The sequence below is a fragment of the Varanus komodoensis genome, unplaced genomic scaffold, assembly GCF_004798865.1.
Source record: "Varanus komodoensis strain SLA01 unplaced genomic scaffold, ASM479886v1 scaffold6_4, whole genome shotgun sequence".
NCBI lineage: Eukaryota > Metazoa > Chordata > Lepidosauria > Squamata > Varanidae > Varanus > Varanus komodoensis.
Window position 1 is genome coordinate 5,882,792 of NW_025336347.1, and position 26,009 is coordinate 5,908,800.

At 42.4% G+C, this 26,009-nt stretch overlaps 1 protein-coding gene across 2 annotated transcripts in view; it reads right to left on the reverse strand.

The window, feature by feature from the left end:
* The window catches only part of CHL1 (cell adhesion molecule L1 like), a 246,242-nt gene that overhangs the window by 167,422 nt on the left and 52,811 nt on the right, over positions 1 to 26,009 (reverse strand). For both annotated transcript variants that reach the window (XM_044451911.1, XM_044451910.1), the window contains exon 2: positions 15,639 to 15,716. The gene's annotated coding sequence lies outside the window, so the exon portion shown is untranslated. The remainder of the gene's footprint in view (positions 1 to 15,638; positions 15,717 to 26,009) is intronic.

Sequence of the window (26,009 nt, forward strand, 5' to 3'; positions counted from 1 at the left end):
AATAAATAAATAAATAAATAAATAAATAAATAAATAAATACTTCTGTATACCTTGTGCCTGATCCTGCCTGATCTTGGAAGCTAAGCAGGGTCCAGCCAGGTTGAAATCTGGATGGGCGACTTAAAATGCTATGAACTGCCCAGAGAGGTTCAGCTATGTGTGATATAGAAATGTAATGTAATAATAATAACAATAGTGGTACAATTAATTATCATCATCTATGGTAACAAAAACATTACCCATGCAAACAATCTCCCAACCTGTTTTTCTGATGAATGATTTAGTCAGAAATAGGAGAGGCATGTCTTGGGATGTTCTGCATATGGTTCCACGAGCCCAAAATACACACCCATACGTACATCACATCCATTTGTGAGCCACCCCGAGGCTTTGTTGCGATGGGGGCGGCATAGAAATGTTATAATAAAATAAATAAATAAATAAATAAATAAATTTGTGCAGAGTACCTGGTAGCTTTCCAAACCTGCATAAACACACTTATGTCATTTGGCATTCCTTCAAATCACAAATTGGGTATCTATCGTATTTTTGGAGCAAGTGCATTGACAGCTCTTGATATTATTGAACGGACCAAACCATGTTGTTTCAATTCAGATCATATGTGTACAAATTGCTATCAGTCCCAAGTCTTTGGGATAGGGTAATCTCATGATGTGAGCCACCCAGGGCTGCTGTGGCATAATTGGGCAGCATACAAATGTTATAACAACAACAACAACAACAACAACAATCCACATTAATGAAATATTAATTAGTGTGAACCCTAAGTAAAGGGTATTTACTTTTTTATCATATATATTTCAACTTGCATGATAAAATCCCATGTGTAAGTATGGAAGCACTTCAAAAATGTGCTTTTATTCAAGCAGACTTTTAGCATGTAACCTGATATTTTGGGTTGGGTTCAGTCTTAATCTCTAAGTTTCACCTATTCTTGAGCTTTTAACTGTGTTTTCATTTTTTTTAATAGTGATCAGTCAAGTTTTATTGTAATTTTTAAAAGTGTTGCAATTAACTGCCATGGCCTCCATTTGCTTGGTGAAAAGGTGGGTACAGACCAATACAAGTTTTGTCCAGATGAAATGAGTGCTGGTATCAGTTTCTCTGAACCTTCCAAGGTATATTCAGAGGCTAAGCATCAGTGGAATAATGGTAATATCAATTAGCTAAGATCTTCTCATCACTCTGACTTCAAATGGCATTTTTTGTTCTGAAATTACTGGAAAGAATCTAAAACTCACTTCTCACTTGGTGCAGCAGGAAGGGTGGACTTGTCCCGGGAACTTAAAAGCAGGATAGAAGGATATACAGTCAAGATAGCACAAGTGATACACTGACGCCAGGCATCCATAACGCCAATTGTATGTCAGTCAAGTTCCATCCCCAAGGAAAACTACAGGATATGCCTTGTACGGCACATCCCACATTATAGCAAGCCCTACATAAGGTGCCCCCTTTGACTTTGTCAGAGTACCTTATAGATGACTCTGGACTAGGGCCTCTGATCAGGCTGAGCCTAGTGCCAAATCCCTCAGAGATGGCAGGGTTGTTGGTTTCTGTTGGGGCCCAAAAGGTCCTAAGCCCTTCGCAAGCACCTGGCCCATCACTTGTGATATCATGGTGTTGGGTGGGGAAGAAAGGACTGAAAGGCCCCCTGCTGCTGATCCCACAATTTCTTGGTAGACTTCCAGGACTCCCCTAGCAAGTTCAGTCCTAGCATTGAAAAACGAGATACCAAGTCCTTTGGTGGCCTAATTTCCAGACTGTGAATGTAACTGCAGCACAATCAAGCAAGAGGCTGCGCACTGTGCTTAGCAGAACTAGCTCAAATGTATTTTTAGCCCTATTTGCATCTATTTCCTGTCCAGGAGCATTGACTGGGCTTTGAGGTCTATACAATCGGGCTTTCTGGATCATTTGTACTACACTCTAATGAAAGGGCCTGATTTATGATGTTTGCTATATGATTTGGACCATTAGTTACTTCAGCATTTGGTCTACTTGATAAACTATTGTTTATTTAAATGTCTTGTGCACATTACAATTTCCTTTCTTTTTAGTTTTTTTTAGCAACTTAAGATCAATTTTATGCAACCAGTACTCTTTATCCCTTAAAAATGTTTTTAATTTGAGAAAGGGCATAGATGTGAGAGGCTGTTCTTTCAATTCGTCCTACACCCCGCTTGATTAGTATGACCAGCTTTCTATTTCCTTGGGGCAAAAAGCCATTCCACTGAGGGCATGTAATTTTCTTCCTTCATTTAATTCTTCTTCCCCTCTCTGGTGATTTGTGTTACTCTGTTGCATATTCTCACTGATTTTATTTTAAGTCACCTATTTTTAACATTCACACACAGTAGTCTGCAGACATGCTTATTTCAGCATCAAAATAGGATTTCAGCTTTCAATTTACTGAAAATAACAGACCACCTTTGATGGGATTATGCTTCTTTTTATTTTATGTATATATTTATTTAGGCTGTTGGGTTTCTTATAGTATTTCACTGCCGTCCTCCCACATGTTTTAATCAGCAAAAATATAGAAGCCCCTATTTTCTTGGCTTTTTTCTTTATCTGTGCTGGATATCAATACTGCAAGCATGTGGAACAGCAATAGCAAGACAAACAATGCACTTCTGCACACTGATAATAAGAAGTACATCCATCAAGACAATTGCTATCATTAATATTAATAAAAATTAATAAAGAGAATGATTGTATCCAAAGAAATGTCATATAAAAATTGATCTTACATGGTGTATCTCCCGATGGCTTGGGAGAATGATAATGCCAGAAAGGGTCTTTTAATCTAAAGGTTATCAATTCAAATACAGCTGCAGTCGATAGGGGGTGAAATCCAACTGGGGAGAATTTTGACTTTCTGATCCCAGCCCGCTTTCTAAGGACAGGTGCTTAAGTCAGCAAAAAACTATAATCAGAGAGATGGTTCCTTTGTTATCTGTTCTAACATGGATATGAAACTGGTCTGCCTGCCTGCCTGCCCACCCATCCACCCATCTGCACGCTTGCCCGTCTGCCCGTCTGCCCGTCCGTCCGTCTGTCCTCCCTCCCTCCCATTCTTCCATCCTTCCTTCTTTTGATATCCTCCTTCAGTTTTGGAAGACAGCATCAAAACAGTAATATATGAATCACCTGTAAAGAGTACAAAGAAGGATGACTGTTTATATAAAATGTGCATGTGCTAATTTATAAGTATAGCTGCACTTTAGAAACTGTTTTTGCTGCTTTTGCTATTTATACAGAATTACTATGATACATCAGTGTAGAAAATGATGGCCAGGTGATCTTGCTCAGTATGCTTGCTGGGTGCTAAGTGTTGATGGCAACGTCAAGGCCCACCTCGTCTTTCTGGGGTTTCATTAAACTGGTCTTGGACTGAACAGCCCTTCAAATAAAGGTTGCCTTCAAAATAGAGGCTGTTCTGGTTAGAGCAGAAGAGGAAACGGGGCAGCCCTGCACATGGTGGAGAGAAACATCAGGAACATTCAAGCATATATGAAAGGCAATGCCAACACAGGTGTGATTGAGACCAGTATCAATGTCCAGGATTACCTGGGTTGGGTTGCACTGAGTGGGTGCTGCACTGGGACTGGGGAGAGCCAAGCTGAAGACCCCACCTGGCTGTCAAGTTCACAGGGTGGCTGTTATGGCCACTCAGTGATGAGAGGGATAAGGGATGCCACCTTCAGATCTTGAAATGATGAGGTAAATATGTAACAAACACTGGGATTCCAGATGTGGTGTGCAATATGCTCATATGCCAACTGCAGTAAGGCTTTCCCTCCCTCATCTTGTTTGCAGAGTCAGTTATCAGGCTCCCAAAGCGACATTGAAGCTAATCCAATTAAAATACAAAAGGGGAAATGTCTTCCACTGCTGTACAAGCTCCACAAGCTCAGCATGTCTGCAGAAGTGCATGCTCTAGACTAGAGGCATAGTGTGGTGAAATTACAGCTTGTGTCAAAATTGCCTTGCCATTAAACACAATACATTGCCATTTATTTCCCCAGAGTATCTCAATGACCTCAGGAATTCAGCACATGCAGCTTTTCCTGTCACGGCGACATACCAGTGCTCCAAGATGCTCTTGGAAGTTCAGCTTCCTCCCTAGGGAATGGCACTCCAGCACATGAAAAGGTGAAATATAGCAGTGAGGTACAGTTCCTTCTACTTAGGATCCTTATTTACTTCGAAGGACACTAGGTAGGAGGTACCCTTTTTTTAGGTCTCGGACCTTCAACACCTTGTTCAAGAGTACAGTTGAGTAAGGAAGGGAGTGGACACAGCTTAGGAATTCACTGGAGGATTGTGCTGCAGGGCCTTTTCACCATGTTCTTGCTCATGTTTCTGAAATCTAGCCAGCATGGTTGTTGGAAGGTACATGTCTGATGAGGCAGACCAGCTCTTTTCTGTGGCTGTCGGATCACGTCCTGCTTGCTCCCATGAGCTATGACACACCATGCTGGCAGGCACTTAGGGCCCCAATCATTTCTACCCCTCATCTCTGGTTGAGGTCTTGGAAGTTCAGGTGAAATGCTATCCCTGAAGTCTTCGTACAACGATGAATGTCCTGAGTCATGTGGGACATCTGCTCACTGGTTGCCATGCCTGCCTTTCTCTCCCCTCTTCTATTCTCCATCTTCTCTCCATCTTAGACTCTTTCTCAGCTTCCTCTTCTCCCCTGCAGTCCCCCACCCCTGCTTGCTCTCTTTCATCACTCTTCACAGCTTTGCAGGAATGCTACTGAAACAATAAGAAAGCAATAGAAATCAAAAGAACCTCTGAAGCGTCCAGCACACAAGACAGAAGGGATGCCATGTTGTTGACTGCAGCCTCACTAGATTCAGGCCCAAGAATGTCCTAATACCTTTGCCCTAATAGTAGGTCCTGGGATTGCTAAATTGCATCTAGACTTTCAGAATGAACCATTGGCTATGACCTCTCCCAGATGCGCTTCATTTCAGGAATATGTATTCAGTTTCTCACTGAGGTCTTCTTTCTTGCTTAACATGGTTGCATTTTGGTGGCCAAGCTTTTATATCTGGAATAGCTTCAAGGTTTTTATTTTCATTTCTCTATTTCATTTCACAAAACCAATTGCTAAATGATGACTAGATAAATGCGAATAGATCAGAATCATGGAAGAGACATTCCTAGGAGGCATTTTCATGATGAACTTGTAGGAGAACATTTGTATGTGCAAGACATATTCTCACAGTTTGATAATGCACCCTGGGAATATATTTTTTCAGTGTTCAAGCTATTCCATAAAATAGCACCAACAGATTTTTTTCAACTACTAGAAATGGTTGATTAATCGACTTTTTACTTTACAACTGGAACTGCTACCATGGCAAGTGTGACCTGTGGCTGATTCATTGTGTGGCACATGTTAGCAAACACACAAGCAAACCCGATTTCTCTTGCAGGTCATCATGTCACGAATGTAGAATCCTGTGTAACGCACAACTCGAGATTTGTTTGCGAATCCATTTAGCACCCTGGGAGGTATGGCATCTCCTGGGGTCATTGTCCACCAAGATGAATTGTGGGAACCTCTGGAAAGCTATTGAAGAGGGGAGTGGGAGGTCCTGTCACCATCTGTTCCCAGCCCCTGGGGAGGACCAAGCTACACTGACCTTTTCTTGGGGTGCAGATAGACTATACATTTAGCTAGTGTATACAAAATTAGAGAAAAGATGGGTGGGGGAGAGAGAATATATTCAATAGGTGAATGGCAAGATTCAACTTCTACCCAGAAGTGAATGTAATACAGTCATATATCTAAACATTGTGGACTCTCATTCCGGTGTGTGTGTGAAAATGTATGTTAAAACTTACATGTCTTGCATATACACTCCATCTGCAACCTTTCTATACATTACCCACCTCTGTAGTAAATGCAGCTTCTACTATTCCCCCATCTTCACTTTCCCACAGACAGATACTTTCTGGCAGGAGACAATGGATTTGGCAGAGAATTGAGAGTGGCTTAAAAGAAGGCTTGCTGCTTTAAATGTTCACACTCCTTCCACTACAGGTATTAAAGGGCTTTGTACTGCATTATCTTCTTACCAAAGACTATAGTAGCATGAAAGATAATGGGGGCGGGCATATTACTATTCTGTTAGCATTAAAGTGCAAGCGTGTTTCTGGCAATGACATTTCTAAAAAGGAAAAAAGAGATGGCATGTCCCACAAGGCGTTTGCTACACTCTTTAAATCTACTGCTCATCGCCACCCTTCTAGGTATCTGTTTCTGTCTATGTGCACACATATTTCCTACGCACAGGCATGCAGCAACAGTGAGCTCATTTTCTGAGTGTGGGTCTCCAAGGCACACCAACAGCAGGACCAGGTTGGAGGGGGCCCCGCAAATGTGTTTGCAGGAGGCCTCCTGCCCTTCCTGCTCTCTGCACCGCCCTGCTATTTCTCCCCTAGGCAGCTTGTCCTATGCCAAGGAGCTACTGGAAGAAAGGAGTGTGATGGAAGTGGCCCGCTGAACAAAGGTGTAGCCCTGCAGCATGCTGTCAGTCACTTTGACTAGCAGCGAGCTGCACCATTCGGATGCTGATCTGGAGACAATCAGCCAATGGGCAGCAAAGAGAAGCTTGTCTCGTGTTTCAGTGCAGTCACTGGTTCCATGCTCCCCATATCCCACAGACACCTGCAAGGCAGCATCTGATTGATTCAGGTATCTGCTATTTAGAATTAGGACATAAGATAATAAGATGCAGCCTTGACCAGCCAGCTGCCACTAGCTCACCGCTTTTTTTGGCAAGAGGAAGCACTTCCTGTCCGGGAGTTAGTTGGGGGACCTTCCAGAGTACAGAGCACCCCAGACCTGCATCCTGAGTTCTCCTAGCAGTGCCCCTGAACAAAAGAATGGCAGTAGAAGGCTTGGGGAATGTATGCCGTTATAACATGGCTGGGACTAGTATAGTTTTCTCTTGCAGTGATCCATCCTTTCCCAACATGCCAAAACACCCACTTCCATTTCCGAAGGATATATCCTGTAACCTGCTTTTGCTTGCTAGGGAAAAACTCTGACACAAGACAGATACTATGTTTGCCTAGGCCATGCTAAAATGGCCTGTGTTGAGCAAGCTTCTTTCTTCAAGTTGCAGACTATCCCTAAGGCCTGCTGTCCAGTCAGCTCACTTCAGGCTGAGAGATTCTTAAAGCAGCATTTTATTTCCAGGATGCTTCACACTGGGCCTCCCAAGAGAAAGAGTGCAGACATCCAGAAAAGAAAGAGAAACTAAGACTTGTAGGCTTCTTTAAGACACACACACACACACACATACACACACACGCATCACATGTAAGGCCACTGGGGCCATCTGTCTCTTAAGCATCAATCTAGTCAGATTGTGTTCATGGTGAAGCAACTTTTGAAATTGTCTTTCCCTCCGTGATGTTTCCAAGCAGGAACCTGCTGTGTTCAGATACTGCGGCAGCTTCCATATGTCCAGATGCAATGTGCATTGTCTGACCCAATGCATTTTTAAAAGAAATAGAAAATACTTTTTCATCTTCAAGCAAGAGAAAGTCTGGAACTGATTCCCTAGGGAGGTTGTGGGCTCTCCCCCACTGGAGGCATTCAGGATCAACTGGAGAGACATCTGAGAGAGATGGTTTAACTTGTAGTGCTGCACTAGAAGAGAGTGGATCCAGTGGCCTTCTAAGTCCCTTCCAACTCTACTATTCTGTTATTCTGGAATAATAAACACATTAAAAATGGTAGGATGGCCTGGTCCTTTAGGAACACATGCTTGGGAAAAAAAATACTGCTTGAGTTGCAAATGACACACATTATTTTGTGTCCATTGAGGTCTCTAAGGTAAGATCTGGGTACACGCACACAAGAATTAGAAATGCCAAGCATCAGCTGTCAAGGACACTTGCCCTTGTAAGATGCTTTCAATAAAGTTCAATTTTCAGAGATGAGGCAGTCAGTGCTTCTGTCTAGAGTCCTTCTCACTTCATGCATTATTAATTAATTTATTATTACAGTTATTATGATCTTCAGAATGTGTCGTGAAGCTCTATTTATTTGAGATCAGCTATTTTTAATGAGCCATTGCTATCGCCAAGGCCACTTGTTCAATGAAACGGGTTGGTTTTCTCTTAAGGTAGACAAAGGGCATCTTGATGCGTGTTGATGGCTGCTCTGACATGAAATATGCTTGGAATGCTCAGGACGACAGCAAGAGAGTACAGCTGAAAACAGCCACAGAAAATAATTGCCAAAATGCAACTTTTGAAAGAAAAAAGAAACAAGGGGAAGGCAAACATAAACCCTTAAATACAAGCCTTTCTGAAAGCCCATTTGAGCAAAAACAGCAATTTATACAGTAAACCAGTCTTACCAAGAATAAGAAGAAAGAAAACAAGAAAGAAAGCATCTTTCAGACAAAAGGCTGTGCATTTAACTATGTGCGCTGTCATTTTACAGCACGTATTTATTTGTGTGGTGGTGGGGCAAGGGAGAAAGCTCTCAATGAATGAGCTGAGCAAGGGTTCATGCTCTGGTCATGCAGAGCATGGGTCACGCAAAAGGTCTGTGCAACTGGAACTGTTTAAATGCTATTGTGAATTTGCATGGAAAGGAGTGGGTAAAAGGGAGATGAGAGAAAGCAAAACCAAGCTGAGACAGAATCAAGGGGAACAAAGTGTTCTCTAAACTTGTCATTGAGTGAATGAACTTGACACAGAAGAAAATGGGCTGAATGGAAAACACAGCTGTAGACATAACAAAATGTGCAAGCAAACCATTTCTTTGTCATTTGCCTCACTCAAAATTGCACTGAGAAGTTCTACTGCCCTCAGTTTACTGTGACTCTTTTCTACCAATAAGCGTAGACCTTTGTAAGCATTATTTGGTGAGTTTCTTTTTGTGGTCTGTTAAATAAACATGGAATCCTATGCATGTTTTGACAGGAAGATGTCCTACAACTTCCAGCTTTCTGTATACAAGTCTTTAAAGTACAATAATGGCAAAAAAGATTTTTAAAGAAAAAATTAGAGGTTGTTTAAAAATCCAGCAGAAACATACTAGCACAATACCATGAAAGGCACCATATGTTACAAAAACTAAAACAGCTAATGGGAATAGAAGATGGGAAGTCACAAGGATTGCACGGAAGTTCTTTAAAAGCCTGGAAGAATAGAGGTTTCATCTTGGTACCAAAGACAAGTAGCTTAAGTGCACAGTGTACCTCTCTATGGAAAGCATTCCAGAGCCTATTGGATACTCATTTCCTGAGAACCTAAAATGCAAGAATGCTGCCAGATTGGAGAAAAACTATGCCTGCTCCAGCCTCCAGGTCACAGGCAGGGTGTGAAAGGAATGGGCAGGTCCCACTGCTTGTCTGAGGAAGGTCTCAAGCTGGGGATAAAAACAAAGAATACCTGACCCTGAGCATGAAAATTCCCCTTAGCTGTCCTGTTTAACAGCAGGATGGACAAGTCCACTCTCTGTGGAGTCTGCTTTTAAAAATTATAGCCTTGTCTTATGGAAATGAATCCCATGATGAATATGGTGCAGAAAAGGAAATTCTGCTGTTCACCAATCCATTCTGACTGCTCTTGTCTTTCAGAATTACAAGAGAGGGGGAAACATTTCATTCATCCCTTTTCTCCACACCATTCTCTGTCACCTCTGCATGTCATAGCCATACTTCAAAATTTTCTTATACCACAGGTGCATTAATACATTGATCATTTTCAGCAAATTTCCCACCCTAAATTGGGTTTTTTTTAAAAAATATGGGATTTTGCTTTCCCCTTCCTCTCTTATCTCCAAGCAGCACCTCAACAGCTTTTTACTCAGCACTGAGTAAGGGAGCCGAGAAATACATCCTTCCACAGTAGCAGATCTGATCAATTTTGGTGCTGGTGTCACCCACTGCTGGCATGAAGCCCCCTCCCCAAGTTACAGATGCTATACATTCACATAACGAGCCCCTTCCCATTTTTCTAGACTCCATTTTGGTCTAGCCACAAAAAGCATATATTCTTCTGCAAATGCCAGGACCTCCCCCTTTCTTAGGTCAGTGTATATTTGAACAGGGTAAAGCATTGCTTCTCCCCTTCCAGCCCATTCATATGCATGTTCACTGAGAAGTAAATCATGTGGCATTTGTTTTGAATCCATTTCGGGTGCATAATGTTCCATACTATTGCAGCCTTCAGCCCTGCTGCGCCAGCTCTCAAAATAAGCTCCCACTTCTCTAAATAAGAACAATAGAGAGTTCCCATTGCAGAAATTTCCATCTATTTTGGCTTTTGACCACCACCGTACCATGAGGTTTGCTTCCTAGAACATAAATGTAGCAAACTTGAAATGAAATCGAAGCCATCTTTCTGTTGTTCATCTAGAACCTGGGGCTGCCTGTGGAGTCTATCCCGTGTCAGCAGATATCTGGGTGGTCCTTCGTGATCCTGTGGCCTGAGTGGAGCCGAGCTGGACTACGTATGGCCTTCAGAGTAGTGGCTGCGGAGATCTACACAGGGCTGCGTGACAGCTTGTGGAGAGATGCTAGTGAAAGACTCTTTTGTGACCATATTACCCTTGAAGATGGTCCAGATACTTCAATTGGTTCAAAGTAGAGCTGCCAGGCTGCTGACGGGGACTGGACGTTATGTTCACATGACTCCTGTTCTCCGTCAGCTTCACTGGCTCCCCATTGAAGTCCGGGCCCAATTCAAGGTGTTAGTTATGACCTATAAAGCCCTAAACGGCTTGGGTCCTGGTTACCTGAAGGAGCGCTTACGTCCATATATGCCCAGCCGCTCCCTGAGATCAGTGGGAGAGGCCCTCCTCCGGGAGCCCTCAGTGAAGGAAATTAGGAGGGTGGCTACTCGGAGGAGGGCTTTCTCAGCGGTGGCGCCTAAGTTATGGAATGCGCTCCCCAGAGAGGTCTGCCTGGTGCCGTCGTTATTTGTTTTTCGGCGCCAGGCAAAGACCTTTTTATTTAAGCAGCATTTTAAATGTTAATACTATTGAATTTTATTTGGCCAGGGTGGCTTATTTTATTCTAATGTATATATTTTAATTGTTATTGTTTTAATTTATTGTGTATTTTATTTTATGCTGTGAGCCACCCCGAGGCTTCGGCAAGGGGCGGCATAGAAATGTTTTAATAAATAAATAAATAAATAAATAAATAAATAAATAAATAAATAAATAAATAAATAAAATATTATCTGAGCTCACAGGAATGTTTAACTTTTCAATGAATTCACTTCTGCTGGTACACAGGCAGTTATCTCATGACACATGGTTGTGCCCTGGCAGACTACCTGGAGATAGCCTGAAGCATGTGAATGTCTATTATTTCTTTATTTCTAAGAGATACTATTTGCCCCAAAGCTCCAAAGGTAATATAAATGCTTATAAATTACATAAAAACACAATAAAATGATTTTTTTAAAAGTAGCAATCAGTTAAAAACAGCAGAGAATAGGCATCACAGAGAAAGAACTACAGAAATGAGCAGCAGAAATAAGATGATTAAAGCCACAAGAAAATAAAAAATGTGTATTTCTCTGACACTAGGAAGATACAAAGTAGGTGCCAGGTGGACCTTCAGTAGAGAGTATTTCGTAAGTGTGGAGGAGGCCCGCTTTGGAGGTCCTGTCTGCTATCTCACAGCATTTGAGGATGCTCAAAGCAGGACTTCAGGTGATGCGCTCAGGGCTTTTCCCAATATTTTGAATTCAACACTCTGAATCAGGCCTTGAAACAAAATGGATGCCCATGAAGATGGCATCATATTGGCTTGTTATGATGACAATGCCCAGTCTCATTCCATGCCATGGCTGCCATTTGTTGTACTAAGAGACCTTTCCAGACTGTCTCCCACAGGAGTTCAAGGTCAGTTCTGCATACGAACCCCTAAACTGGAGGTGACCATTACGACTGGCACAATTTATTCAACAGGAGGATAACATTTGCAAAGTAAGCTTCAGGAGCATAAATAAGGGTTTCAGCTCACATTTCTTTACAGTCATTGTTTGCATTAGCAATTGCTGGAGTATTGAGATAAAAGAATACCCAATAAATGACAGCATAATGGTAAGTTGGCGATTTAACAATGGAGGTTTCATCATTTGCATCTCCATTTCAAAAGAAGCCTTGGATTTTGCTCTCAATGTCATATTGATTAATTATTCTCAATCTATTTTGGAAAGCAGAAAATTAATAAATATATTTTGCAATGACGACAAGCACATTTAATGATTAGTATTTCTACTGTGAAAAGAGTTAGAAACTGCTGTCAAAGATGGGGGGAAGCATTAATTTCAGATAAGTAATTTGGTACAGTCAGGCCTCTTCTTTCACTAAAATAACAGGTTTTTTGGCAATGTCATCAGCAAGGAAAAGGGTTTGTATTCAGTGGCTTTTAACATGAAACAGCCTGTTTGAAAAATCTGAAATCCACTGCTTTCCTGCCAGATTTTCTCAAATGTTCAGAATAATGCAAATGTCTCTCATTTTTTGCACAAAGCCATCACCACCATTACCAGATGGATTAAAAAAATAAGAATCCATTGAAAACCCTGCCTAAAGTAGAGCTGAAGTAGCTGAAGAGGTCATTTGAATTCTTCTTCAAACATCATAATCTTTCCTTGATCAGAAATGAGCAAACCAAAGCATCTCACAAATATTGTTGTCAGTTTCCATAGTTTAAAAGGCATCAGAGTCAATTTCTTCTTTCTACCCTGCTCCCCAGAAAAAGAAAAATTGAGAGAGAGAGGGAGAGATTTATGTGGTACTAATGACATGCAACCAACCAGTTAGACATAACCAGGTGTGCAGGCAAGCAGGTAAAGACTTAAAGTGGGGAGAGAGTCAGGGCTGGGCACATTGGCCCTGCTTGCCCTTGCCATGTGGCATCATCAAGACCTGAAAGGGCGTGCTACTTGCTTTTTCTCAAAAATGAATAGACCCCTCAAGCAATCACAGGCCTTGCCTTATCAGGGCTCCTGATCACACAGAACCATCTACTTATTTCCATGGAAATATCAGTAGGACTCCTTTTCTGATTTTGCTGACTAAATATGGCGGTGGGTGGGTGGGTGGGTGGGTGAGGCTGATGGGTGCCACCTGACTGGGATATGTAGGGAGTGGAACCATCATGTACAACCCAAATTCTCTACACACTTCGAATCCCCATTCATTCACCCTCGAACACAAATAGGGTATTGCTAACACCCAATCACACAACCATGGATGGCTGTCAATTCAAGGAATCAAGGAGGAGCACTGCAGAGTTGAGCATGAATCCAAAAACTCAACTGATTTCAATCAAAATAGCAAATCGCATTCTGTAGTGAAAGCAACAGCTACATGTTGTTCTTCTTCATACAATTCACAGCTTTCAATCCAGTGGAAGAAATGTACAAAAAATGGGAGCACTTATTCATTTTGAGTTATTTAATGAGGAATAAGTAGACATCAATCATGTGTGTGATGCTCACCATTACTGTATTTTCTTTTATTTTGAGTCATTTTTTACTACAGGCTCATTCAGATAGAATTCCTAAAGAGATTTTAAAGAGAAAACATTAATCCTGAAACTCAATTACGTGCTATCAAATCTCTTTGATTTCAATAAGCTGAAGATTCATCTAAGTTGGTACAAGGTTGCAGCCTTGAAGCAATTCGTTTTGAATGTGTTAAAGAAAAACACTTTTCTCCATATGCGTTTCCTAATCTTACTGATTTGAAGCTTAACCAAGCACTAGCCTAACCCTTTTCTATTTCAAGTGCAATTTATAGTGTAGAAACGATTACTCAGTAGCACCATACACTGATAAACTAGAATAAAAACAGGTACGAGTAGACTGAGATATTAAGAAGCGCCGTGCTGGATCAAACCAAAGGTTCACCTAATCCAGTCATCTGGTACAAAGGCTGGTCATGCTACATATTTTTCAGTCATGTTACATATTTTTCTTGGAAGGTCAGCAATTTAATATCTGAGTTCTTTAAGACACTCATTTGGATACAAGCAAGGCTTAGTGATTTATTAACTGTTTAGATTTGTCAGTACAGAATGTCATCTTTGTTTTCCTCATTTGGGCAATACTTCCATTTTCTGAAGGTAGCTTTTCCCTAGTTAGTTTCCTTGACACTGCTTCCTAACCATGCTCTTTTCTTTTTTTTAATAAATTCCTCTATTTTAGAGAAATTTCCTCTTCTGAAGCCAAATCTGATTATGATGGACCTCTCTGACAATCTTCCACTTAAATTGTATTACAACCGATAGCACTGTGGTCACTGTTTCCAACTGGGTCAACAACATTTACATCACATACAGCTCCTGGGCAACTCCCCTGGGATTTAATCTAGGACAGTCTCCAGGCTAGTGGGTCCTAGGAACACTGAGAAATTCAAATTTTTGTCAAAGCTGCAGCCTACACTTTTCCAGACAATGTTCAGGTAACAGACGTTCTCCTAGATCCTTATTTTGCAAATTCTCTGATTTCATTTTCCATCTCAGGATCAACTAAGCTCTCCGGTCTGAGATGTGATAGCCTGCTGCTGGGACTAAATCACTTTTTCACCCCCCATGCTTCTGTGCTTTTTAGATCTGCAAGTCTCTTGGATGTGAAGAGCAACACCTCCATCCCCCAGAGATCTCCCATCCCCACATAGCCTCACACAGCATCATGAGATGATAATTGCTTAACTCCAAAGGCATCTATGCTATCGTTTCCTCTAAGCTATCACATCCCTTCTAAGCGATTTCCCTTATCCTCAAAATGATTCCCTCTTTGCCCAAAATGCCCAATTTTCATGGCAGCAAAGGAGGTATCACCCAGGAACTAGGACTGACTGTCATCAGTCAAACTTTTGCTTCCCTTTCCTTTCCAAGGTCAGCAACCTTAGCTTCAAGGGAATAAACTTGTTTTCTGAAGGCCAGGAGCCCCTTGCAATGATAAGCTGTTCAACATTCCTCCCTCACAATTTCTTCTCTGGGAGATATATTTGCTTTCAAGGAAGGAAAATTGTTGCAGTGTGGCTTACATAAGATATTGCTCACAGTTCCACTGAAACAAGATGAAAAGCAGTTTCTTAATCTCCTTCTGAATAGCCTATAGCCAGACTGGGAGATCTGGCTGCCTTTGATACCATTTCTAAGAGCCAGAGTTTTCTAGTATATGATAATCAAAGCAAGGGTTTTTCTGGTGTAGGATCAATTCACAGTTCTACAGAGGCATCCTCTCAGTTGACCACAAACTTTCTGTAGTTAGCTCAAAGGGAAGAGGAGAGGGGATCTACATACAGAAGAAGCTTTGTGACTGCAATGATAAGTTGATCAATGAGCTATCCTTTCTTTCGTATGATGTATAGATGATGTGGGAACTGACAGAAATATTATCATTGGCATCTAATTTCTACTTTATTTAAATACAAAGTCTATTAAAATAAATTCAAACTTGTGGCTACAGTGCACAGGGGCAGATGAAGTATAATGCAGTACATTGAGTAATAATATAATAACATTGAATGCTTTCTTTCTTTCTTTGTTGTTTTGTTTTGTTTTAAAAAGAGCAAAGAAGCAAACATAAATATTCTAACCCTTGAAGTGAGTCCCTTCTTTTTTCAGTCCTGGATTCAGTGTTTCATTCTGCTCACTTTGCGGCACCTTTAGGCAACCTGAAACATAAGCAAAGATGAAGTGTCAACAACAGACACATCTGTAGGTTAACAAAACCAACAATCCTCTTCCAGGTTTTCTTCCTTTTCTTTGCCTGTCATTTTAATTGCCGAGTTTTCCTTTGAACCACGATGCCCTCTCCTGCATCACTTTTTATAAGAAGAGCAGACATGTGTACTTTCATATTTTCAGTATTCTATTTTTTTCCCCATTACTGAGATGGTATGGTAGGAATGGGCTCAGCAGCTGAGTCAGCTCCAACATTCTGCTCTGTGAGTGACCCTTCCCACAATTTCACGGGGCAAGTATGGCCACCACTTCACAGGAGAGACTCAGCACTTCCCATAGGAAGTGCTAAATCTCTTTTGTCTGGGTGGTGGATCTCACTTATGGTCCTGAATCGATACCGGCACAGTGCATTGCCCTCTGAGCGGTAATTCCACATGGCTGCCAAATAGCCCTGGCATTTTGCGGGGAATTCATGCCATGAATTCATTGAGGTCTGTCAACTGCTACCAACTATGATTGTGGACCAGAATCTTCCCATGCAGAAACACCATAGTAAGTTCACCGATCAAAGCCATGGCCTGGCCTATTTCATGCTCTCCTTATGAACTCCCAGAAGCATCTTGTTACGCTCTGGTAAGAGCAAAATATTGAACAATGAGGCAACATCCTACTAAGTCCAACTAGTTGTCTATCCTGCTTAGTACTGTCTGCTGTAACTTGTGGGAGCGTTTCAGAGTTTTAATCAAGACTGTTTAATCTTCTACCTGTGACTTTAACTGGACACAAAAGAAACTAAAGAACAGGGCATTGCAGATGAAATGGGAAAATTGTTCTCCATGGTGGAGCTGTGGTCCTTCCCCATGAAGAAAAAAGAAACATCCATGAATTGGCAGAGTCCTGAGGTTCGAGAAAGGGCCATATCATTTCAGATATACTTTTAAATGCTCCCCATGGGGAAAAAAAAGACTAAGTAAGTCAAAAACTGAGATAGCAAGTGCTTGGTGGGCAGGGGAAGTTTCTTAATATGCTAGATTTTTAAATAAATGTATGGAATATTTAATGGGGCATGATTAAAAAAAAAACCCAGAGAAATGCAAAGAGGCAAATCGAGGAAACTTTTAAAAAATTCTACAATGCCAAATTGACTTTTTGTCATAACATTATGACGGATAGTAGGATAGGAGTAGATAGTGCAAGGAGGGCCTACTTAGCTTATATTCTGATCTGATATTGATGATCATCATGATACATATCATGTCTGCGAACATATTCTAATAATTTCATCCAGCTAGTAATTCCATCTATCCCTTCCAGTCTCATTGGGAAAAATATACATATCCCAGGTCTCTGTGCTATTAATTTGCACATAAAAGGAATCCAAAGATACCAATTTTGAAGGGAAAAAATAATTGTTTCTCATCTTTAAAAGAGATAGTTACTTGCATTACAAAAACAAACAGGACACATCAAGGAAAAAATAAGTGATGAACAGGAAAATATAGTTAGCTGGCTTCTTGTTGCTGCTCAATAATCTCTTTATCTGGTTTCAGAATAGATAAAGTTGCTATTCCCCTCTCCCCCCCAAGTGTCTGCCCTCCACCTTTTCCTATCTCAGGCACAAGCACATTGACATGTCATCCTGAAGGCTTGAATCTTAAGCAGTTTTTTATATAATTGTTTTCTCCAAAGCCCCATTCATATAAACAAGCTTCACTTAACATTATAGTGGTGGTTATTCAGCATGCAAGGGACAACACAACATAAAATATTTCTCCCAAACGATTTGGTGCCTCCAGGAATGAGATCTGGTGCATGCTATTGTTTTTGGAACACAGGGAGTCATGTTGTCAATCATTCCTTGCTCTTAAAAGAACCAAACCCACAATATGCATCCTTCAGCTTCAGCATGTGCAACATCAAAGCATCCTCAACAAGGCCCATATTATGAAAGAGCAGTCAGGTCACGCCATTGGCCTACCAGATGAGAACACCCAAACCATCCCCAACATCGCATTAGGCATGGACACCTGCAGAGTTGCAATCTATGCAGGCTGCATCCTCAGAATCTGTGACACTGAATCTGTAGGACTCCAGCATTCAGGTAACCGCATGCGCGCGCACACACACACACACACACACACACACAGAGTTCTATGAACACAGGATTTTCCCCATGCTTAAAATGTGGACACCAAGACCAGTGCCAGGAGAAGCCATGCATCAAGGGTGCAAGGAGAGCATCATGACCCACGTGGCCTTCTAAGAGACTGTGCCCCATTCGTGCATGCTGGGAAGCAACTAGGTCCTGAACATAAATGTTGCATGGAGGCCCCTTTCCGTGGAGCATTTCTCTCCACCACACATACTTCAACTGCTATCCTGAGCTTTAAAAGTGTACCTACATCCCTCAGGCACTAGAACTATCACAACTACAGTGTTTGTCAGCCCTTTTAACAGGAGGAAAACAACAACAACAACAACAACCTCTCTGAGCATGCAGTTTTTAAAATCTAATTTATTGAAACGGCCAACATGTCTACAGAAATAAAATGAAGTCTGCTTCTGCCTTTGCCACTTTCTGGTGGGGCATTCAGGCTGCCCTTGGACTCCAGGGCCTGGACTCCAGCCCCAAGGCATGGGCCATACCACCACGTCCCTTTGGAAGGCTGGTTCTACTGAGACCCAGCAGCCCATGAGCGTCTACATCCGTCAGCTCATTGTGGGAACCTGACCGTGGTTTAATCACAAATTGTGGTGAATCGAATGAAACCAGCATCTTCAGTCCATAGACCGAGAGAGTGCATTCAGTAAACGGTGCCTCTTTACATGTCATCACTGCGGCGAGGATCGCATTTGCTTAACACTGGAAAAGTGAAGAACTACCCACTGATGAACTGATTCTAAAAAAGATCTTGGACTGCGCAGAAATGGATAGACTGACTTTATCATTAAAGGAGAAGGAAGATACTGACTTCTATCAAACTTGGGACTTATTTTATTATTGGCTAGAGAAACGGGACTTCGGATAGATTTAAATATGTTTTTAAGTTATCATAAATGGAAAAAGAAGGGTGTGGGGGCTGACCCAGCGGGCTCGATGTTTTTGATGATGGATGTTGTTTGTAGTTTTCTTTTTGTTGTTTAGGATTATAATTTCAAATAAAACTTATTTTTAAAAAAAGTAAACTGTGCCCCTGATACTTACTTCTGCTCATCATATTTGGCTGTGTATGGAGAGGAATGTTTATCCTCTCTCTCCAGATAAGCATTCCTGAATTTGCCTGCATTCTGGGACATCAGAATTCCTCTACGTCCAGCTACTCTTGATAGAGCAGCTGACTCACTAAGGCCCTGAACAGCAAAAGGCTGTTGCTCATGCCTAATCACACAAAGTAATTTAGCCACCCGTGGCACTCTTTTAAACGAGTGAATCTTCCATGCTTAATTAAATACAGCACTTTAAACCATAACAATCCCTTCCCCTCTCCAGCCTGGTAAGTTATACTTTCTAAGTTAGGAAGAGGAAGAGCAGCATACCCTTGGTCCACAATGTGTATGGAGTTGGAGGGATGCTGTAGGGCATCAACACTTCATGGTACTGCCAGGGAAAGGAGCTTCTTGTTAGGCTAATAGCACAGACATGTGGTTTGATCTGTTGTGCTCATGCAGAAAAACCTTTCCTTTGGAAGTTCACGGCAGTGCCCTTTGACGATCAGAAACAGCTAGCTAGCAGGTGCAAGAGAGCCACCACCGTTGCCCAGTAGAGTCCACCTATATGCTGGAGCCAATGGCACCCAGGCACGATTTCATGCAGAAACTGTGGCGAGGTTTCCTAGGATGCACTTGCAGTTCTCAAACATGAGGGTAGAAGAACAGTTTCCCATCAGTACTAGAGGCATTCATTATCCTGAGAAGCTCTGCTGTGGACAGTTCTGGGCTGAAATATTCTTGCAGCTGGAAGGAAAACTTTGGAGCCCTCCCCCCACAAAAAGACATATTTAGTAAGCTGCTTTAAAGGGCAGCTTTCCAGAAACAATGAATTGCTGGGCAGCATGGGCTACACTCAGATGAAATATTCTCCTGCTGCTCTTGTCTGAGGGAAGGGCTTTTATTCTTATTTATATTGGTCAGTTATGACATACAGTGGCAAAGGTAATGTTTCTATCCAAACAATGCCCAGTAAATAGTCTCAAAGGCTTGCAATAAACATACCAGGGCAGAAAGTACATTTACATTCGTGGCACTGCTGGATCCATGTGTGGGCACGCGTGTTAATTGGAGCCTCGCTGTCTCTTCTTTAGTTCCCTGTTTTACAATCACACTTGTTTGTATTGGAACAACCTCTTCAATTTTCGAGGGGGTCAAAGGGTTTGGATCAGTCAGCAGCTGAGGGTAGAAAGGTTTTATTAATTTTGACATATTCACTGAGGCGGAGTCTGTTTCATCTGACCTAGAGGATACTTAGAAAATTAATGTCGGAGGAGAGGGTAGCACAAAGGTAGCCAAGTGAAAAGCCAACCAAATGCTCTGCATGCTGGCTGGAAGGCTGGGAGACACCATGGCAGAGTTAAGGATATTTACTGCCATGAATGCCTATTTATCAGTAGTACTTTGGCTGCAAGCTTGAGAAGCATGGAGCTACTGTGACCTGCAATGGAAGTGATATCTCTGGATCGGAATTTGTTATCATGGTGGCTAATCCCTGTCCCTGTCATAGCATTTCTGGACATTCAGCAGGAGGCATGCTTACCAGTTGAGTCTCCATGCCGCTGCCCACCAGGAAAGGAAACAGGGAAACGCACAGCACTATGATGCGAATCACATTTAGACTATTCACAAACAATTTAGTCAGGGTAGCAGGGGACTGTAGCATCTTTCCATTGGGGGAACACCTAATTATTATTGCATTACATTCATTTCTCACCTTTTTCCCTCTCTTGTGGAAACTCAAGCTGGTTTACAGGTTATCCTCCTGTTTATGTTAACATCACAACGATAACTGTAAATAAATGCTGGGAGAAGTGACAGCCAGGAAAAGGGCCTTTTCGGTTGTGCCGCTCCATCTGTGGAACGAGCTCCCCAGAGAGTTATGCCCGGCACCCACTCTTTTTTCTTTTCGGCACCTGGTGAAAACCGTTTTACCCTCCAGGTATTTTGATGTTTAACTTTTTAGTCTTCATATTGTTTTTATTAGATACTGTTACTGTGACTGTGGGCCACTTTGAGATTAATTGTATGGGTGTGTTGTTATTGTAGCTGCTGCATCAGCCTATTGCTTGATTGTGATTTTTTCCTGTTTCTTTATTTATATGGTATTTTCAATTTGTAAACCATCCAGAAAGCTATTTGGCTATTGGGCAGTATAAATGTTAAATAAAACAATGCATCCTGTGCTGTAGGTCGGCTGAGTGTCAAAGACTAGCCCAAAGTCACCCAGGGTACTTCCGAGCCAAATGAGGAGTAGAAACTGGTCTTCCAGCATTCCAGTCCAATACTCTCATCACTACACCCCATGGGCACATCATTTGTGCTAATGATGGCTATACATGCCCCATTCTATATCACTGGTCAGCAAAGTGGAAGATCCATGCCATATCCACCAACTCGTCAGACTTGCAGCATCAAACACTGTGTACATGTGTCTAAAATGCTCACATTCTTCTGCCAAGAGATTATACGTCTATGTCAATATAAGGGAACACATGAGACACCCTTGGGTCCTTGCTTGCAAATTATGGATGAAACCCACGATGCTTTAGCTACAAGTCAAGAAAAGGACGAATGCCCCACTGGCTCCAGGAGAAAGTACACACATCTATGAATGCTCTTTCTAAAAATCCGCCTAGAACATTAAGAGCCCAGCAACGGCACATGGAGAAGCTGCTCTTCTGAGAAAGGTTAATGTCCCTAAAAATAGCAATCACTTGAGAGAGTTTCTGTTGTTGTTAGCATTATTATTCCCCACAAAGCCTGTGAACACAAAGGACAGCACATCCAGATTGAGTTTTCAGACACATGCCAGCCACAAAATGAAGGAATCAGGGAGGACAAAAGATGAACAAGGCAGCTTCAGGAACTGGCATTGTGCATTTACATTATGAATGCAAACTATAATTGCTTAGCTGCCACTCTACTGACAAGATTTTTGTACCTTCAAATATTATGATGATTCAGTCTTTAATAATAACAGCTGGAAAGTTCTATCAATGTGAAAAAATGAACTTATCATTTTTCATTGACATATTATGGGAAACCAGAATGCATTATGAATTCTAATTAACCAAGGCCTGGCTGTGTCTCTTGAAAATACCTTTTTATTCTTTTGCTATGGCCTTTTTCCAGCTCATATTTGTAGGAACACTTTATAGTAACACAAATGAGATACTGCTTGTTTGTACAGATAAAGTCAAGGGAAAAAAGATAAGATGTGGACACATCCAGCAAAGTTATCTACTAGTAGATTCAATTTATTTCATTAGAAAGGGTAATCATATGCTTAATAGCACATTATGCATTTACTTTAAAGTATAATGGGTTGACTCCCAAGCCATAGAATAACCATAGAATAGTACAACCCTATTTATGTCTACTCAGAAGTGTTTCAGTGAATATAGTGGAGTGACCTATCGAATAAACCTGCAATCGGCCTCACTCCTTCAGTCAGTGGCATCTGCGGGTGTGCTTAACCTGGTTTGATTTGAATCACCAGATTTACTTTCATACTCTGCCTTAAACACAACACCGCTACCATCATTGAAACATAAATCTTGCAAGTTGTAGGGATAGTGCAGTGAGCCACTGGGCAGCACAATCCAGTGTGTCTACTCATGCCCTTCTCTACTTGGAAAACTGCAAGCATCCAAGGGAAGGAAAGGCAGAGAGGGGAGGGCATGGAGGTGAAGGTGGCTTCTGCATTTCCCCTACTCTGGTTTTGCCCATTTAAGACTTTTGTCCTCAACTGTAGAAGGGCGGTGGGGGGGCACTGTGGTGCCACCGGTTAAAAGTATATTGGAGAAGCCTGTTCCCTTCCTTCCCTGCTTCAGATGACCTCACCCAGTGGTTTCATGTAGATGTTAGAGAGCACGGGGGACAAAACTGAGCCCTGCGGGACTCCATGGTGCAGAGTGCCAGTCCCCCAGTGCCACCATCTGGAAATGGTCAGCCAGGTAAGAGCAGAACCACTGCAAGGTGGTGCCTCCTATTTTCTAACCCAGTCAACTGCTTCGGAAGGTTACCATATTGAAAGCTGATGAGGGTCGCTCCTGCTTTTCTCTCTCAGCACAGGTTATCCCACAGGGCAACCAAGACAGTTTCGGTTCTCAGCCCAGGCCAAAAGTCCTATTGAAATGGGTCAAGATAATCTGTTTCCTCCAGAAGTTCTTGGAGCTGCTGAGGGTACCACCTGTTTGATCACAATGCCCAGGAATGGGACATTGGCTATTGTCTAAAGTTGATTGCATCAGCCCAGTACAGGGTTTGGGTTAAGCTTAGGGTGGCCAGTGGAACTGGGGTAACTGTGGTGCCTGCGTTGGAGCAAACCTGAGCAATTCTGCCCCCAGATTGTCCTGTGAAGTCATCACATGCAGCTGCTGAGGGTTCAGTGAAATCTCTTTGGGGGGCAGAATGTTAAAGGCCATGAATGCTGGGAACAGCTCTACTGGACAGCTCTCTGAGAATGGGAGCAAGTGGAGCAGAAGTGTGTGTTATTCACCTGCCACAGAATAGGCTTGATAGTGAACAATAAGCCATGCTTGGTCAGATTCTACCTGTGTTTTCCTCCACCTGAGCTCTACTTATCTCCACTCTTGCTTCCTTGCCCACAATTCAGATGGCAGGGGGTATGCCAGGCTCTGTGAAGGGAGAGAGGGTGTTTGGGGCCAATTGTGGCAACTGCCCAGGTTATCTCTATATTCTACAGGGAGACCTGGGCCTTGGCAGAAGTACCTATCATACCAGCTGGGAAATCCCCCAAAGCCTTCAGGAAACCCTCAGGATTAATCAGTCCCAAGGGGCAGACCAACTTAATGGGTCCACCATCCTTGTGGAGGGGAAAGGAGCTGAAAGTTCAAACCTCAGAAGGAAATTATCTGTCTGTGCCAAAGGGGTAGTTGTCATCCCCTCCAGATCACCATCTTTCTGCCTAGTTGAAAAATCCAGGTCCCAAGTGTGTCCCTTCTCATGCATCAGGCCAATGACATGTTGAGACAGCCCCATAGTTGCTATGGCTGCCATAAAGTCCTGAGCCACCCTGGAAAAAGCAGTCTTGGCATGGAAATTGAAGTCATCCAGGACCAGCATCCTGGGCGTGCTCAACACCAGGAAGAAGACCACCTCTTTCAGCTCAGGCAGGGAGTCAGCTGGGCAGTGGGCTGAGTGGTACAACAACAGAATCCCTAATTTGGCTGAATCACCCAAGGTCAGGTAAAAACACTAAGGGCCTGGACTCAAGCTGACAGGAAGCCTAGAGAGGGGGATATAATCCCTATGAACCACAACAACCCCTACTCCCCAGCCCTTGGCGGCTAGGTGATGTGGTGCTGCAGCAAGTGTCTGAGTGAGCACAGCTGGGAGACAGTAATGGCTCCCATTTCTTCCACCCAGGTCTCAGTGATGCAAGGCAGGTTTGCATTCTCATCCACTATAAAATTGTGGCTGAGCAAGATTGTATGGTGTGCCGAGCTAGCATTTAAGAACAGCACCACCGGTGAGATGACCTGTTAACCAGATACCATCTGGCTGAGAGAAAGACCAGAGGAGGGAACAGAAGTAAGACTTCTGCCCCCTCTTTTCCTTTGTTGGCCTGTCCAACCCCCACCACCATATCTTCCTGTACCCATAACCACTGTGATAGAGGTACTCTCCATGATGCCCAGGGATTAAGCCAAACAGTCCAGGAGAAGGAGAAGGGGAAAAAGGATTAGGGTGTAATTAGACTAGAACATAAGAAGAGCCATGCTGGATCAAACCAAGGATGGATCCAGCATCAAGTCCCTTCACACAGTGGCCAACCTATCGGAAACCTCCAAGTAGGATATGCCCTCAATACCACCATCCCATCCAAGCAACCAGTGTACACGGGCGTACAGTTGCTGATACTGGCAGTAGCACAGAGCCATCTAGAAATAATTCCATGGAGGATAAAACTATGAATTGCAGTTAGTGATATCACCGATAGCGTTATCCTCCATAAATTCATCTGTACTCCTAAAAAGAAGACCAGATGGTGCTCCTGACATTGATTCAAGAAAAAAAGCATGCTGGAGCTAAGCATCACTGTTCTTTCTTTGCTAACCCATCCATTAAATCAACCTAGTGAGAACAGGAGAGCTGTAAGTTATCCTACTCTACCTGCCCCCATTCCAAGCATCTCAGAACCTTTCAAGATAGTCAAGGCACTGATGAAGTGCCAATGTTTTGTTTTTGTTTTTACTTTCTGAAAGGATAAGGTGGAACAGAAGCTTGCCATCCTCAAGGGCTGTTTTAAACATTCCTAACTGAAATCAGATATGAAAGGCTCATTACTCCAGGTAAAAACTGGGTTTGTCACTTGCTGAAGGCTCATGTTAGATTATACCTTCCTAGCTTAGATGGTATCTGGATTCCACCTGCTTTTAATCTGCTTCTGTGAGTGTAGATATTATTTCCTCAGAGCACAGAACTCATCTATTTAACTTACTTAGATTAATGTGACAGATGACATGGCCCAAATCTCTGACACACAGACTTGCAAAAATAATTTATAGTACAGTAACTCGTAATGGCACCACTAACAAGCGTACTTTAAATCTTCCACTTATTCCTGACAAAGAGAGCTGTAAAAATGAAAGGAACTTAACCGTTAAATGTATTGGGATAAGCAAGAAGAGTTACAACACGTGGTTTTCTTCACTCTATTACCTTAGCCGGTGATATGAAATACCAGGCTCATCAGCAATCTTAGCAGTACTTGTACAGTGAAAGAAAATAGGGTTGTCATCCGCCAGCCATCAATTACCCATGCACAAGCCTTATTGACTTTGATGGCACTTAAGGTGAAGCCATTCTCAGAGGTTTTGCAGTTCCTGCCCCAGAGAGGGTTTTTGCACTTTTAAGAGCAGGGAGGCATGGCTCCTTGACAAAGCTTCATGAATCTCCCACTGCCGAAAGCTCAATGCAAGCCTGTCTTCCCTCCATGCAGATATAAAATCCAGCACATGGTCACAAACTGTGGTTGTAGCAAACATTCTTCTCTGTTGATTTTCTGGTTGGAAGTACTAATGGCCAAGGGAAATATACTTCCTGCC